At 38.9% G+C, this 18,532-nt stretch overlaps 1 protein-coding gene across 4 annotated transcripts in view; it reads right to left on the reverse strand.

Moving 5' to 3' along the window:
- The window catches only part of TBL1XR1 (transducin beta like 1 X-linked receptor 1), a 66,003-nt gene extending 48,079 nt beyond the window's left edge, over positions 1–17,924 (reverse strand). For 3 of the 4 annotated variants that reach the window (XM_009288031.2, XM_019474332.1, XM_009288029.2), the window contains exon 1: positions 17,851–17,924. The gene's annotated coding sequence lies outside the window, so the exon portion shown is untranslated. The remainder of the gene's footprint in view (positions 1–17,850) is intronic. The other variant, XM_009288030.2, reaches the window with a different exon arrangement.
- Between the last annotated feature and the right edge of the window lie 608 nt (positions 17,925–18,532).

An 18,532-nucleotide genomic window follows, 5' to 3' on the forward strand; every position in this document is an offset into this window, starting at 1 on the left:
GGGGCGGGGGGGGGCGGGCGGGGTGGAAACAACAAAACCACCTTAAAATCGAAATCTTTTGACATCTGCAAGAAAATGGAAGCAAGAAGTTTGCTGCAGAGAGTCTGTCTATCCTTAATTGTTTCTTTCACAACTATGATGCCATGAACTACGCCGAAATACACACACAGACACAGCTTTGGGGAGACCGTCAGCAGACATAAAATACAAAGAGCTCATCACCTTTGGAAGGACACTGGCAGTTGCCAGGAGGGCTATGAAAGCTCAAAGCCCCACCCTATGATTCCTCTATCATTGATAACTGTGCCCAACAAGCAAACAGCTTGGTAGCTACAACAGCTGTAGCTGTACCAACAGCTACAATTGGGTAGCACCCTACCCTCCAAAGTACAGGGTATTAAAAGGCAAAAAAGTACATCTGCTTGTTGTTAGACATTTGGCACTAATATGGGTTTTTCTTCACACTTGCAACAAATGCTGAGAAGACCTTAATGCAGAAGATGGATCGCGTGGTCGAAGGTACCACTGATGCTTCCATTAACAGGTGAGTTTCACAGATAACAGCCAGCAGGGTTTTAACCCTGCAATAGCAAATGCTTTCTAGGACACAGCTTAAACCTCCTAGGACAGCTAGCTAAATGAGTAACATAAAGTCTACAGATAGCAGGGAAACAGTTTTTGTTCCCCATGAGTTGAGCGCTCACAGCAAAGTTACTCACATAAAAGGGACGAGATGCAAAGAAGACGCACACAAATTCCACAGCCAGCAGTCACAGCCCGGTGTATTGCAGCACTGCTCTATCAAGTTTAGTGGAATGCATTTAAAAATGTTTGGATATGTGACAAAACAGATCTAAAAATATCAAGCACATACAACGTATAATGCATCTCTCGCATAATCTTCCTGCCTTATTATAAATTCATGTAAGAATTCATTAAAAGGACAAGTATCACACACGCTTATTAATTTACAGATGAGTGTAAGTGGGAGAGAGAAGGCAGGAGGCAAAGTGAATAGACAGAAGAGATACAAACCTATGTGGAAATTTTTCCCATCAAAGCAAACCAGAACATAACATCTCTTTGGTATAGTAACACGTGTGCTGTGAGAAGTAATGTGCACTTGATGTATGTTTTACTCTGATCCCAAAGGATCAAGCTTCTTGTAAAATACCCTTTCTTATTTTATTCCTCTTCAGTTTGCCTATGAGCTACTCACTTCCAACAGAGACCTAAAAACTGCCCTATGTTTTACTGTATACACAGGAAAACATATAGTACTGATGCTGATTTAGGACTCACTAATTAAGGTGATATGTAGGCAACGCATCATTGGCTTTCCTCTTAGGCCTTGGTTCAAGAGGGAGGCTTTTCTTAAAATAGTTTAAGTGCCATGACTTTGAAATCACCATCCTCAAAGTGGTTGAGAAACACGACCAACTTTGCTTTCAAGCTTTTGACTGCAAAGGCACATAAGCGTGAATGTTACTGAAGCAAAAGTTTCAGAATTAAACATATATGCAAAGAAGGATACACAGCACAGATGAATAATATATGCCTATGAATAAGCAGAAAAATAGACTTAAAATATCCGCATAACTATTAATTAGTTATTAATATTAGATCTCTGGTCTATTTCCCTTCAAATTAGCAATTAGCCACCCACTAGTAAAATGTCAATTGCAAAACAAGAGACTATATTTATAGTACAACCTACTTTGAGTTTTGAGAGACGTGTCAGCCACTGCTAAATTACAATACCCCTATTGTGTGCCTTCCCAAATTAACACCTAACTTTCATCATAGGCAACTATACGTACAAAAGTCATATTAGATTTTAATAGTCTTTATTACATCACATGAGCTGGTGCAAACATTTTTCCATATAGAAGTCTACGCAGAAAGAAAGAAAAAAGAAAAGTAGTGTGAAGTGATTCATTGGTATGAAGCTGGGTCAGACACTGGCACAGCCGTACCTTAAAAGGTCCTGTGCAGCAGTGATGCTGGGAGAAGCGAGCATCCAGGAGATGGTAATAAATTCTTGGACCTGATTTTATTATTTCCCATCCAGAGACTAGCTTTGATTGCTAGTACTACAAGCAATGCACCGTGAAATGCGATACAACATACTACTCCATCTTCAGACTGTATTCATATGGAAGAGTCACCAACAAAAAGGAAAAAACCTCTCTAACAATACATCTTATCAATCAGTGGGGGAAGGTGTATGCACCTGCCTAAGATACCCTGCACAAAACCACACTGGGTCCAGACCAAGTCCCCTGGTGACTGCCAGCTCACCGAGATGGAAGACACACTGTATACCTGTCCACCTACTGAAATGCAGAGGTCCCTCTGTGGCCTCTCCGGCTTCTCTTCTATCATGGAAAAAACAAGTAGAGTGCAATCAGCATGGGACGCCTCTTATCTGCAGCTTTTGAAAATTATGTAATTCAGGACTTCTCTGGAAAAACTAGACCATGTTGGGGATTTAAGAGGAAGTCAAAAGTCACTGCGGTGAGTTACATTTTTAAAGAATATGGCCTATTCCATTGAGTTTTCTTCTGGTTTGTGTTTTGCGATTTGCCTTCAGAACAGTTCTCCTTGCTTTCTCTCTCCAGATGCCTGACACTATCTGCAGAAAAAGTGGAAAAAAGAGCATCCTGCAGAGGTTCACTGAAGATGGAGAGCTGGCAGGAGAAACCCTGGCAATACACGCTAAATTGCCTCAAGCCTTCTGCTGAGAAAGAAGTGGGACTCATTGTTTCGGGTATGTCTGCCATAGAGAAGAAACAGAAATAGAGAAAGAATTACATAGAAACAGTTCTCTAAACAAACTTAAGACTAAGGAACACCATCTCCTCAACAAGAGGTGACCTGTGCTCACATTTGGGTGAATAATAGTCTATTTTACAGTTTTATAGCAGATTAATTTGGAATACTCAGAAATGTCTGAAAGATAGACTTGAAGAGAAACACAGTAATCGTTGCTGCTCGTCTTTCCTCTTGGTATAAAAATCACATCACTTTCCATCAGCTTGCAGGAGCACACTCCTCCTAATAATGCCTTTTACAGAACTTCCTTCTACAGCTAGCTCTTTTATTCTTGTAAAAAATAATAATTAAAAAAATCATCCTCCTAGCCTTAAGATTTGCACAAAACCAGGGGCCCTGTGCCAGCTGTTTAATTTCATATGTATTTATGCATACCAAAGTATTTGTACAAAGAAATCAATTGTAGCTGCAACTAATTTTGCACGTTGTCGATTCACCTTTAAATCCATGGGGAGTGAAGAGAATCCTGAATTATTAAGATCATCATTTGCTATCTGGGAACAGGATTGTCTATGTTTTTCAATTTCCTAAATTTTCCTTTTATCTTAAAATTTACTTTAACACTAACTATTAAAATCTAGAGGAGTCAAAATTGAGAAAAGGAAACAAGATCTGCAAGAAGAAACAAAATACGAAGCCAGCTGGGATCCAAAGCCACTTTCATCACATGGCATATTTTTATATCCATTATACATTTTATTTTTTCTAGTAACTGTCACACATGTAAGCAGGAAAGGTGTGAGGTACTTTAAAAGGAGATAAGGAAGAAAAGATGAACGCGGTGCCATCCATCCCTTGCTGGGCTTTTCCTTTATATATGCTGAAAATATTTAAACCTTAGGGAGATCATTTAAAAATTTTCAGGATTAGGGTGGACTTGACCAGCTAAGTGAAACTCTCCACTACCAGCAAATTTCGTTCAAGCAATGGCTGTGGGGATCCACATGTCTTATAGCTATGAATAAAAACTGGAGCCCTGCTATTGATAAGCAAATTTGCCTCTGTAGCTGTAACACTGCAATCAATCTCACACCGTCTGCTTTATATCAAACCAGCACCAAGTCCAGACCTAGTTCGTATCTTTTGATTTTTCTCCTACTCCAAATCAGTTTACTGCAACAGCTTATCTTAAAACATGTGAACACTATCCACAGAAGGGAAAGATTATTTTAATTTTAAAATTATTTTTTAGTTACACTTATCCTAGGCAAAGCTGGCTTTACAGAGGGAAGGACATTTGACATGATTTTTATGGTTTAATTAATCTTAATAGAAATAGGGATAGAATTTAGAGGTTTGGGTATGTTACGGAGATGAAGGCAAGTGGTTTTCTGGGAAGTCCTGGCTCATACAAACGACTCAAAAAATCCACAACAAAAACTTCTTCAAACCACAGAAAAAGAACAAGCCAATAATGGACACTTAACCCCTATTGCTAATAGATGAACACCCATTTTAAGTACTATGTCTTCAGACGATTACTGCGTATCCCACGGGTTCGCTGCCACTGCTGAGGGCTGCTTTCCACCAGACAAACCACAGACTTCTCGGTCAGTCTAGGTGCATCTCTTGGTAGGAGTATTCCCCCTCAAAGATGCCAGGGAAGCTGCCTTTCCACTGACTTTAACCAAATTAATTCAGTTAATATATTAACTGAATTGAAATTATTATAACTGAATATTCTATTATATAACCACAGAAACAATAAATCCTTTGCCATCATAACCTTCATCTGAACTGCAGTTAAGAAGAGAGCCAAATCCAATGACCCCGTGCAGTACAGCAAGAAAAGCAGACACGGTTATTCACTTATACAACCTCTGTGGATAAAGATGAGGGCAAAAGCATGATTCAGGCTATGGAAGGCAGTCAGAGGCAGAAGAATGAGGTAGCACTGTCAAGTGATCATGGACTTCAATTTCGGCTCCTAAACCTGCTAGACTCTTACAAATGTTATTCAAAATACAGCGAAAATGTTATTTTCTGCCTCAGGTGAAGCAAACTTGTCTGTCTATTCAGAATAGCAACACAGATGAGAAAGAGGTTCACTGTAGATATGCCACAACATATGTTATTGAAGGGTAAAAAAAAAAAAAGCTCATTTTGTCAAGAAGAAAACTGGGAACACTTGCAAGTAGTTAAAGGTTTGTAGGGCTTTCTAGACCTATAGTACTTTACATGTATACATACATATTTTTATAAGTTCTAGAAAAAGATAATAGCAGATCCATTTTTGTTCCATTTTATATTGAGAAGCAAGCTATTTAAGCGCTAACTACCCCCAACAATGCAATTAAAACCTGACCCAATTTCTAGACACAAACGAGCTGAGTTTTTCACAGCATAGCCATACGTAACCAAGTTCATCCCTATTTACTGTGCCCCTCAATTCTGTTTGCAACACTGAAACCTGAGGAAAAAAACCAAGGCTACTACAAATCAGTGCCTCAGAGGAAAATGAGCAGGGATGCGTGCAGGGGAATGGGTGGCAACCCACACAGGTGTGCTTCGATGACTTGTAGAGAAGGAAAAGCCAAACGAGTCTATGTGCAGAGTTTGTATCGCTTATCTACACTGCAAAACAGTGACAAGACAGCAAGTGAATTACAAGGCTGCAAGGCCAGGATTATATAAAACCAAAAAACCTCTGGTAGTCATTATCTTTACTATCCGAGTATAAATCACAGTGTGCATTGATACAAACCCTTGTAAAAACCCTGATGTGGTAATACGCACTTGGACAAAATGGAGCTGTACAAAAAGATCTACAAAACACAAACCCAATTAAAAAACAACACATGCAACAGATCATGGGGATTTTACTCATTTCACTTAAAATTTTTCTGTTCTATTTCAGGCACCTCTCTTTTTGCTCAAGGAACTTTCACAACAATTAAAACCAGACATTATAAACATTATTATTACCACTATTGATCTGAATAACAGCAGCATCCAAAAGACCCTTTTTCAAGATGGGGGCCCCATTGTGCTAACGTTGCATAAACATATAAGACTTTGTTCCTGTGCTGAAGAGATTGTAATCTAACCAACCAGAACAAGGTCGATAAACAACATAAAAGTAAAATGTCAACAACAACAACAACGAAATCTCCTGTGCAGGACTTTTGTTGTTTTGTTTTAATATATTTTCCTTAGACCATCTGCTACTCTTTATTGCCAACCAAGGTCCTCCAGGTAGTCTGCAACACTGCTGCTGCCGATTCTGTCCTCCTAGCCCATCCCATTAAAACAAAACAAATTTCCTGTTCTGTAGGAGGCAAAAAACACTGAAGAGTCTTCAAAGATAATGAAAGTGCCAAGATGTAACACAGCTTTTCTAGTCATTCCTGAAAGTGCTAGTTGTTTCTGCGTTAGCATAAATACAATGTTGAATATTGCCATCTTTATCTAAACTCAGTAACTTCTTCTCTGGTCAGTGAAGTGAAATATGTGTAGTACTGAACGAGGATTAAATGCTAGCCCTTGGTTTATGTGTAAAAAACCCTAGATAAAAAGCTATATAACAAGTCTATTCTGCGTTTGGAAAAAACAGTCTATATACAGCTAGTAGTGAGAGAATGCGATTTCTCTTATTTTCTAACCATACAGCAAACAGCTTCCTACAGATAGGTCCTTGCTCAGGCCCAGTGAACACAGCAGAAATAGAGGCACTGAGCTAGATTAGAGCCCAGCAAGCAGGAAAGTTTTGTGAGGAAACAGGCTGTGAAAGGAAAAAGCATCACAGGAACAGGCGCTTTTTCTGTTCTTGGCTCTGGCTGTTGGGCTGAGTTAGGGAATGCCTTATTAAACAGCTGAAGCTCTAGAAATTTACAGCCATTATCCTAGTGTGAGGCAAAACGTTACACATGCTTCTGCCTGTCTAGGATTCTTTCTTCATTCAGCAAATATTTAGTAGATTTAAGATTCCCAAAACAAATTATTTTCTAGGTGTTACTAAAAAGTCCATACAACTCGCCTAGATTTGGTTAGAAGTGATAAATAGATGCATTTCCTACAGTGAAGTCCACGCTTTACAGATCCTACAGTTGCTTCTCTCCTTGTAACTTAGTACAGGAGAAAGGAAGCAAAAACCCCTGTTGAAAACGTTCTGTTTTGGAGGATTTTTTGGCATTCACCTATTACTACGAAACAATTGTCCCCCTCCCCCTTTCAGTATATTCCTGCTTTTTGACAGCGTTGCTCTTTTCATTTAACCCAAGATGTCCATCATGAAATTCTTCTAGGAATACACAGCAAGTCAGGGAATATTTTACCTTTTGACAAATCCACTATACTTAAGGAATGTAAGTGTTTCCCCCACCCAATTCTTCAACTAAGCTTCCTAATTATACCACTCATCACAGGATTTCAACGTATGATAGCGGAGGCGCTGTATAGCACACTGTGAATTTAAAGTAGAGACAGCCACGAAACTGCTCTTCAAATACAGTAAACCCATGCACACAGTAACAGCGTACTATCATTTCTCAACCCTGACACAGTGTGCAGCAGGTTGCTTGTGTAAACGAGCCACAGCATTATTTTCCAAATTGTCCTAAGTGATACTCAGCTCCCATAAACCATCCAAGGAAGGGCTATGAACACCTCTCACCAGGCAGCCACGTTTCACCCATTTCTGTTCCCAAATAGGCCCTTTTAGTTGACCTCTAGGCAATTTTCATGGGTGTAGCCAGCAGAGAGATGTGAGGCAGGGCTAGATTTTTTTTTTTTTAAATATATAACGACTCTGACATGCATTCATTTTCCAATGGAAGATTCCCAGGGAGGTAGCACGATTCAAAACACAAATGACATGCTGCCAGAGCAAGACAATAAGGAAATAAGTGTGTTATTCTATGACCCAGATCTCCTCCTGGGATCTCCAAGCTCCCTTCCCTACCTAGAGCACTGTGCCCTACAAACCACTGTGGACTTTCCACCAGATGAGTTACAAGTCACAAAAATATGTGGAACAATTAACTTCACTTAAGCTGCAATGCTTTTTCTTCAAAAGCAAGCACTGGAGTTCCTAACTTACGAGTCTTGCATAGTTGAGATCTTTTTAAGTAGATGTCACCCACCGCAGCTGTAACTTGGCACTTCCAGTAACACTCTGCTCAAACTCTGCCTTTGCTGATGTTCCTCCACTTGTGAATTGTGCAAAAAGTCAGATCAATCTTGAGGTAACAACAGAAGCTTAGGAACCCCAAACAAGTATTTGCTCCATAGGTTTGCTATGTACTGATGCCATGAGTTCTCTTTGGAAGGCTTCAGAATTTACGTACGTAACACTCCTTTTCAAAGCATAAATGTAAAGACATTTACATAACAGATTAACGTAAACTGTTTTCCAAATCAGACAAAAAATGAGTCCAAGACCTGTTACGTGCTTCTGAATTTGCTGAACTGTAATGTTCATACTCATTATATTGTTTTCTCCCAGGCGGCAGTTTCTGTCCCACGTCCCTAACAGAAGGACGCGATTTACTTCTGTATGTGTCAAACTTGCTAATCTGGCAAAACAACATAGCTGAAAGATCGCTGATGTTCTCTCCAGGTTACACAAAATTAAGCTTTCTTATCTTTCAAAGACAAAACCTGTCTTATCCCACAAACAAACTGTGCTTGTTAGGAAGACCACTGGGCTACCCCCTTGAGCCCAGTTTGTATTAACAAGTGTCCATCTCAAAACTAGCGAGGCTATTTTGCTTCCCATCATATTATGGGAAGATTATCCCAAAAATCTTACTCCCCTGATGGATGAGATTTGTTTTCTAATTTGCAGCCTGAATATACTCCTTGCCAAGACATACGCGTTTCTTCTTGTCCCAGTGCTGTCTTCAATCTAACATAGTAACTAGTTGTACTCACTCAAGTGTTTATCAACCCCTTATGTATTTAGAGAAGGCAATTATATGCCCTCAGACTTCCCTTTACTGGGATAAACCAACTAACCTCGCAGTATCCCTTTGCGAGATGGACTCAGCTCTTCCTTCACCGTTTCCATAGTCCTCTTTTGCACCTGCTCCACTTTACACTCATCTATCTTGAACGTGGTCTACCAGAGTAGTTCAGCGTTACACACAGGGATTTAGCAGTGCTGCCTTGCACATGCATTAACACTTTCCTATTTCTACCATAGGTACCTCTTCACCTCACAGACCTTAAGAGTACATTTTTCAGAGCTGCAGGGTACTAGAGAAAAGATATCCTTTGATTTTACTGGCTAACATACTCAAGTCTTTCCGTTCCTCATTTTCAAGAGATCAGCACCCAGGTTAAGGCAAAATTCACATCTATCCAGAAGTGCACAACCATAATCCTGTGCTACGAAGTTTCAGTCCACTTTTTCCACTCAAGTCCTAAAGATCATCCATCTCTTCCTGTAGGATACTCTGTTCCTTGTCTATATTGACAGCACCTCCTAACTTTATGTCACTGGCAAATTTTATTGCACCCTCCTATTTTTGGTGCCAAGTACATTAGTGAATACATTAAAGTCAGCCCAAGACCAATTCTTAAGACAACTAACTTCCTTTAGGCACAGCACATCCCCTGTGAGCACAAAATGATGTGACCTCCCTTTAATATGCTCTTTATTCACCTCACAGTTCTTCTACATTTCATCAGTATTTTAATGAATAATTTCTAACATATTGCTGGAACAAGCATCATACCACAGTCTAGACAGATTAGCTCTAGCGTATTCTTTTGTCTAAAACAAAATATGAACAACTTTAATAAAGACAGACAACACAGATCCCACTATAGGTGTCCATGAAGCCCATGTGCCTAAGTCTCTCTATTTATAAATATATATATACAGACACACGCATGCACACACACAAAACACAGAGTAGCAATCCTTCCTCAGTTCCCTCCCAATGCAAAGGCAGAGCTCCCGTGACCTCCAGACACTGGGGCATTAGGACTAGGATATTTCAGAGGATCACAGTTACGTTATGCCATATAACATTCATTCTTTTTCCAAATATGCTACAATCCACATCCAACTGCGGATGACTGAAAAGCAGTCCGATGAAAATGAGAAGCAGTAACAGTCCAAGGGGTATTCTCAACCTCAGCGGGGTAATCCCTGCAACTGCCACGACACAGTCATATTACAAGACAAAAATTAGTAGTTTATTTAGTTTGTGTTAGGAGAAAAAGGAAATTCAATTGGCATACATGAACCACCATAGAGACAAGCACAGCACGTGTGAATAAAAAACAAAAAAAGAGGCACTGCTTGTTCCTGTAGGCTACGAGGAGGCAGATATGCTGAGAAACTTCAGTCAGCTTAGGCAAAGAGAACAGTGGAGCAAAACCGGATGGGTCAATGAAAGCGACTTCGCTCCACAACAGTCAATTCACCGCAGCTTTCAGCTTGAGCCAAAAACCAGGACACCCAAGAGCCTGCCCACTGAGTGGGGTGGACTTTGAACCAGGAATTGAGTAAACTGCAACAGCATAGCACATATCTTAGCAATAACTGAAATTGAAGGATTCAGCACAAAAGGTTTTGTGGTTTGCTTTTTTTTAAATAAAAAGTTAAATATAAAAGAAATTGGGAAATTAGGCTAGTGGAAAGGTATGCCAACAGTCTGTTCTAAGCTGCATTCACATTGACAAACTCATAAGCAAACTAGTTACTTGCTTATTGTAAAAAGCATGAAATCTGTAGGAGAAAAGGCAGTAATGATCTTGCCTAGAGAGCAGCACCATTTGCAATATATGTCATTAACAGTCACCTCCTCACAGTGCTTTCTTGGGTTCAAATACCCTTACCTACTCCTCAGGTTACTTCCCATCTCCCAGATGGTCAGTCTCCAGAAAATATCTTCTGCGCCTCATCCACTTCTTGGTTAAATCCATTTTGACGGCTCATTAGTAGAATAATTTATCAACTGTTGCAAGAATAGCTGTTATAAATTTGTTTTCTATGTAAATCAGGTTCCGTGCAACTAGGATGGAATTCCAGCCTTTCAAAATGCATTTTAATGTGCAATGCTGACATTAAGTCTTAAGTTCATTTGATTATTTTTTCTGTTTATGTTATTAGTAATCAGTTTTTCTGGCACTCTTTTCTGTTCCAGTTCAATCACTCAGTACTTGAACTCCTGGTGAACTGCACCAAAAAAAGGAAAATTAACTAATGCCTCATTTGATCTTGGGACCATAAAACTTGTGTTTTCATTCCCTCTTTAACCTTTGACCATCTATTTTTCCCCTTAATTTGTGTGTTATGTACCTGATAGTTTTAAATTTGTTCCTTTTATTCATGAAAAAAGAAACCGCTCTGACAGTTGATCTGCCCTCTATTCATTTTAACTAATGCTGGCTTTATTCTAGATTCTCATTAATAAGCACGCACTTAAAATCACTTCTTCATAGTCCATCATACATGCATGTTATTTGACTTACTGTATTCTCTTTACCAGAAGTGCATGGCTGTTTTCACAAAAAGTGGCAACTATGCTAATAGAGAAAACAAGCTTACAAAAGAGTGGAATGTCCGATTTTGTAAAAGCTCATTTGCCAGTTTATTTCTTTATTAAAGTCCTGTCCTTTTCATATTGTTATGATGGACTTGAAATTAATTTATGCTACTGGGTTTATCTTTTTTTTTTTCAGAAACAGATGTCAAGCACCTGAACACAATAAAACATTTTTAAAAACACACGTAGACCATAATAAAATATGGTCCATCTACAGCCAAAAGAAAATAAATGAAAGGGGAAAACTTCATTAATATCATTAATGAGGACAAGTATTCTAACTACAGCTCACATTTGACGTCAATATTCTCCATTTGTGCAAATATTAAATTCATGGATGTCGATCTTGCATACATATGCTCAATATCAACCCCAGAAGGATTCAGATCCCTTGTCTTGAATAGTTTTTTATGTATGTTCTTTAAATCACAGTAAAAATACCCCACTTAACCTTCATTTATAAATATGAGTGCACTAAGCCAGTGACTACGATCTTTATTTCTATTCATATGGTGAACTAGTACAGGCTTCTAGATCTTGCATCCATGTTGATGGCCATGCAGACACAGGTTCCCTGGTCTTTGGTGACCAGCACGTCTCAGTTTCTCCCAAGTAAATAAAAGTCCATTTATTCAGTATCATTCCCCCCAGCCTACAGACTTCCTGTTGTTCTGCAGTAATATTCATTATCTCCCAGCATCAACACCACTGAAACTAAGGGCAGCTTTTACTTTTGTTGACTTGAACTAATACCAACTTTCTGTTGACAACAAGGAAACCAGGTTCAAGACCTGATGATACAAGTCACACATTAACATGGTCTTCTGTGAAATAAGCCCTGCTCTTCTCCGGAAGGTAACACTCACATGCTCAGACACAAAAGAGCCTGTCCTTAGGTTTTCTCTACAACATCCTACTTCACGTACACCTAATATCCAGTTTAATTTTTTTAATATACAACAAACTTAGTCACTGTCAAGAACATTTAACACTGTATTTCTAATTCTTTCATGTAATAGAGCAGGAAAAGGGTCATTTCAGGTTACGCAACTGCACCACAGGCATATGGCAGCAAACCCACAGCAGAAACAAAATCTCCCTCTCCTCTAAAGCAGATGGTATGCTGATCAAGTAAGATATAATCTAATGCTAGCTGCACTACTACTGCTGCTATTAACTATTGAACCAAAACTAGTATAAAGTAGTAAGGACAGAAAAACCCAAGGCGGGGGAGGTGAAGGGGGAGGAAGACAACAAGGAAAAAAACCACAGAGTAAAAGAGCTGTAACATAAGACAACCTATTGCAGCAGAAACAGCCTCTTTTCAGGTACATTTAAGATTTAAAACCTAGGAATGACAATAGGCAAAGAACAGCAATGGTCCTCATCCTGTTTTAAAGGACGTTCCCCTAATTTGAGATCCTGGCCCAGTTCCCTTTGCTCTTGTGATTGCACTGCACTGGGCACCTGCCAGAGGCTAAATATCCCGGCTGCTTATATAATTAAATATTTATGATTCTGCCGAGAATTCTTAGTCAAAGCTTATTTCTGAACTGTAAAATGCTTAGAGAATGAGCAGAGAAAGTTCTCTGACAAATGCTACTTCAAAATAGAGCCACCACTTCTTAAAATTTTTAAGGACAGTAGTTTCCCTTTCAGTTGATTCATTCAGTAGTGAACTTGAACTAATGGTAGAAAAAGGAGGCAAGGGGTGTTTTCTCTCTGAATCAGAAAGGGATCTTATTAGTGTATTTAACTTGCTTTCTGTACAGAAATAGAATATTAAAAAAACCTTCCAAAAATGGATCAGAATGCAGTAGTACATAAAATTTTTAATGCTTATCACAGTATGCACGCTACCACACCACACAATTTTTCTTCTATATCACATTATTAGCACTTCCTCTTCAACACATACACCACTAGATCAGCTAATTCATGCTCATCCAATAAATAGAACTTATGGATGAACACTCTGAAATATAATTGTTCAGCCGTAACCAATTATCAGACAAAATACATTGCACTTCACCTTCCTTCATTGTTAATAGCATCCATTGATTTCAGAAGGAGCAGAACAGTCCAAAATTTTATTAGACTTAGTCTAACTTAGACTATTTCAGAAGCTGCTAGAAATATTTTTTTTCCTTTTAAAGCTGTACCCCATAAACTGTACAGCAGCCTCAACAATAAATTTCATGAGCACTTTTAGGTGCTACTGTTGAAAGTGCTTTCAAGCTTGGTTAACTTTATGCACGCGAGTATTCCTTATTTGTATCTCAAAAGAACTATTCCAACACTTGAAGATACATGTACACACATGTGTATGCATTTGAAGAATAAGGGCCTTAGTCTTGCAGGGTTATTTATTTTGAAGGAACTATTCATGTCTCTTGCGGCCAACATCTTAAGTACTGTCAAGTTTCATAAACTCTTGAAAGGAGGGGTGGGTCCCTGTTCTCAGTATAATGAAAACCGACCTTCAGCTTTACCATCTTTCAAAGGTCTGCCCACCTGTAGATATTCTTTCGTATATACTTATAGTTGTGAGATAACATTCAGCTCCTGTTGAAACAAAGTCAATTTTGCAATTCCAGTGCAAACGCTGGAGCTAGTGGCATGGACCTCCTGCTGCCCTTGGCAGGTGCTGGCAGAGGCAGGGCTTCCACACCAAACCCAACTCATCCAGTCCCGAGTGCAGGCTCCTGCTCTCTCCCTTGCTTGTCTTTCTTTAATAGAAAGGACTGGCAGAAGATTAACCTGGCAGATAGATCAGCATTTAAACAGGTTTAGCTGTTGTGGAACCACAGGCTAATAGTTATATTCGTTTATTCCTTCAGCTGTCTTCTAAGGAATGGTAAAGTCACAGGACGACGCTACAGAAGACACCACAAAGGGGTTCGAAGAAAAAGTCTTGCTGCAGTCTTGGGGAAGTTTTTGCAGACATCTTCCAATCCCTTCACTGAATGCCTTTTTCTTTGGAATGACTTCTTCATCCTCGCCAGCTCCTCCAACTACTCCTGCCGTTTCTGGGCTAAATCCAGTGGGTAGATAATCACACTGAAGTGTTGCTCCCATGGAATTTCCTGGCCCAAGAGACTTAGCACCTGCAGAGTTGTTCTCCTATAACAAGTCTCTTACATGTAAGAACAGCTGACATAACACATAATGGGTGTGTTACACCTTCAAAACACAGTATATTCACCTAGAAGTAGACAGCACTGAAAAGAACGGATTTAAAACACCTACTTTGTATTCCCCTCAAGAGACCACGAGGACATGACTTAGCTGTTGACAACCCTGCTTTCCTGGCAACTAAGTAACTTTGTGCTCACTGCCTATCCTCAGACTTTGCCTGGGTCAGCTTGTAATAAATGGTAACATCCTCTATTCTCTTCTGCAGGAGAGCTTTTTAACTGATCAGTGTGTTGATCTTTGTCAAACTAACCATGCAGTAAGAGATGGAGCCAAGAAGCCAGGCATAGTGTTTTTCAGGACGCCTCTCAGAAGGCCGCCACATTGCCTTTCTTGCTCGATTCTTCCATAGCCCTTTTTGGTTACCTCCTGCGAAATTAAATCCATCACAGCAAGCTGTTGTATGATAGTCACAAACGGATACTTCCCAGCTTTCTGTAAGTTGCTGGTTTTTGCACACTCCTTTTTATATATGTAGATATACATATATATGTATATAGATACATGCATACACAAGCACACCCATATATAGCCACACATATTTATGCATACACACACACACAAACGCAGGCCTGCTTCAATGACTTGTAGAAGACAGAAAGGCAAACTGTTTTGCTCCATCTACCTTGCAAGGTACAATGGAAAAATCTCTCTCAGGTAAGCTACCTGCTCCATCACATCACAAAACAATTAATTTGCTAAAACCTTTGCGGAAAACCTGATGTGATCTTTTGCTTAGGCCAAAGGTCCAGGACATTCAATTTTTAATTTCCAACACATTCATTAATCCTTGTAAACATGGATTATCCAGTTATCAGCCTCTAAATGAACCTTCGAAAAAGTAGCATTATATGCTAATTTTCCTTCACTTAACAGGCCTTTTTTGTTAAGCCTTTGCATCTCTCCTTTGAGACTCTGAGTAACATTACAGTTGACTGGAAGAATGGGAAGGAGAACTTACACCAACTAACACAGCCATGCTCTCTTTTAGCAGGCTGTATCACAGTATAAATATTTTATTTTAAAAAAACATTGCCAACAATTACAATATGTTTTTAAGGAGTAACTGATGTTTTACCCTATTTAGTTATCAGTTAACATATCATATATGATGCAAAAAATAAGCATTTTTAATTACCTTTAAAATAGAAAAGCAAAGAAAAAAACAAAAGAGGATGTGTAACTTCTGTGTGTTACTTTATTTAGTACTAAGAAATGGAACTGACAATCATGATTTAAAAAAATGGTCAAAATGCTAGTATCATTTCTCAAGAGAATCAGAAATGAATTTCTGATTCAAATATATGTATTGAACATGGGTAGCCAAGTTAAAACAAGTCCTGTTTGGGAGAAGAATACAGACTGCTTTTTTCAGGTCAACCTCTGGCCCATACTTTGTCTACAAACATCAGAGAGAAAAACAACATAATAAAAACCTATAAAAGTCTTTTCTACTACAAACTAGATTAAGTTATGATTACTTTTGGGATGATGAAGGATGTGTCTAGCTTCTCTCTTAAATCTACATTCAAACTGTTTTAAAGTTAATTAAGGGATGAGTAATTGTTTAGAAATCTTTAGAATAATAAAATATAAACAACTTATAGCACAAAAGCAGCCCTTAAAGAAAAGAGTGGGGAGTATTTCACTTCACTACAAGTAACAGTTGAGTATGTTTTATGATCACTGTAACAACTAGCATGCCCTTGAGACTGCGCAATTCTGAATTTCTAATATCATTTGTAGGGGGAAAATTAGAACAAAATGCAGTAACATTTCAAATACAGTCTCTCAGTATTTTAAAATTTTATTAAGTATAAGGACTAGGTTAATATGGCATGAGTCATGTTTTTAAGAGAAGCAGTAATACAGACCTGTATTTTAAATCATAACTAAAACCATGCTCAACTAATACAAAATAAAAAGAAATCAGAGTAGCTTTTTGTTGGAAAAAGGTCAACAACAACAATGAAAATTTAGCAATAGTAGAAAAGGCGTAGTGCACTGCTAGTTTCAGTTTTGGAAAGTTAAAATACCAGGCTAAGTGACCAGGTAAAAACGATGCCTTCTCACTCAACAAATCCGTTCGCACCAGCTGAAATTCATCCCAAATCAATATAAACTTTACAGATATCAACCCTGAGCCTAAACATCAGGCTGTTAAATGACATACACACTTGGTGCAGATCTTCTGATTTCAGAGTTATATTTGCTTTACTTAGTGCCAAATATATGCTACATTACATTTCACTCCATGATGTCTTTGAAAGTCAACAGAATTACTTACTATGTTTCAAAGTAAAGCAGTTACATCCAAGCAAACTCTCCTGGAGTGTCATTTTGCTCACAGGGCAAAGACAGTGGAGTTGCAAAGGTGTAAGTAAGGCTATAATTTATTTACATATTCTTTAGATCCATGCCCACATGCAAACCAAAGGAACCCAGCTCAGCTCTCAGATCCCAAATTGAGTTTTCAAAGCTAGTGGTTAGAAATACTATCCCTTTAACTTCTGTACTGAGCACAATGATCTAGAGATGCTTGAAATACAAAACTCAGACTGGCACTTTATGCATTTATTTCTTAAGCCTAATGCTGCAATTACCATTCTTGCAGTACACCTTAACTGTGACAACACAAGATACCAAAACTGCTTATTTGATCAAAGCTGGAGCAGTAAGTTCCAGTCCTCCTCTTCAGACCTAACCTCTGCCTTCCACCCGCACAACTATCAGAAAGCGTAAGTAAACCATAAAGACAGTCTGCAAATACGAACTTCCAATAGTCTGTAACACTGAGTAATATTCCAGAGATGGAATAAGAAGATCGCATGAACCAAGCCCCTTTCTACAGGAGCTGAGATTTTAACTTTACTAGTCTTACACTGTCAAATGTCAAAATACACCTGAGACTGCATAGATTTTTTTTAATAGGAGACGCTGTTAGTACTGAAACAAACTGCAGAGAGCACCCAAGTGGGGGCAATGGAGCACTTAGCTCTGCTACAGCTTGCCCGAGACACGTTTTTGGCCAAAAGAGGAAGCAAAACCAGTTACCAACAGGATGAGCTGTGTTATTGTCAAGTCACACTTCTCGCTTCAAAGTTAACATGCTGCCCTACTTTCCACAGGATAAAATCCAGATACAATTTTAATATTTTTATCCAACAGAATAATGGTCTAGATGTTTCTTAAAAAATTAAAATAATCCACTTGTATACTAAAAAGTAGTTATTCTAAAAATACTATTTGCAATACAAGACGGCTTATGGTGTATCTGCAGGAAGGAACCACACCGCCTTTAGTCAGTTAAAAAGGTACTTACCATTGGCAGTGCATTGATATGCGGAAGTTTTCCTTTCAGGTGTCTCTTGCCACAGAAGGGTGATGCTGACAAGGAAATAAGGAGACAAAATTGGAAACATTATTTTTTATTATTTTGAAAATGGTGGTGTTAACACAATAAAACATTACTAAGCATAGGCCTGCACGGCTCTTGCGGCCTACTCTGTTCAAGGAGCTGAGTGATTACCACTGAATTTGTGTACAGCCTAGAGCAGCAGCGATCAGGCACAGAAGAGCACGCAGAGCTGGGCTTCTGCATATATCCTGTCGCTACCCACATCACACCAACTTGCTCCTGCGGGGAGCCTGAAACTCAGAACTTTGAACAAATAAGCCTGTTGAAGGAATACTTACACCATCAGACCTCTAGACAGTTGCATCCATTCAGCAGGAGCGTACACAAAAAAAAACCCAAAACCAACAACCTGCGTATAAAAATCCTGATGCCTGGATTTTGCCTTAGCTCTCCTCCAGCAAAGGCTTCAGGAAGTTACCTAGGCAGAGTAGGCAGCGTACAGTATCTTCTGCCCATGCCAAATTTCTTCTGGAAATAAACCTCAGCTACCGACATCTAAACACTCTGAAAAGCCCTAAACAAAAATCAATATTCCAGCAGTTTGACTTCCAAAATGGTTACATCCACTAAAAAATAGGAGGGGGGG

This window comes from Aptenodytes forsteri, unplaced genomic scaffold (assembly GCF_000699145.1).
Source record: "Aptenodytes forsteri isolate BGI_AS27 unplaced genomic scaffold, ASM69914v1 Scaffold72, whole genome shotgun sequence".
In the NCBI taxonomy this organism is placed as follows: Eukaryota; Metazoa; Chordata; class Aves; order Sphenisciformes; family Spheniscidae; genus Aptenodytes; species Aptenodytes forsteri.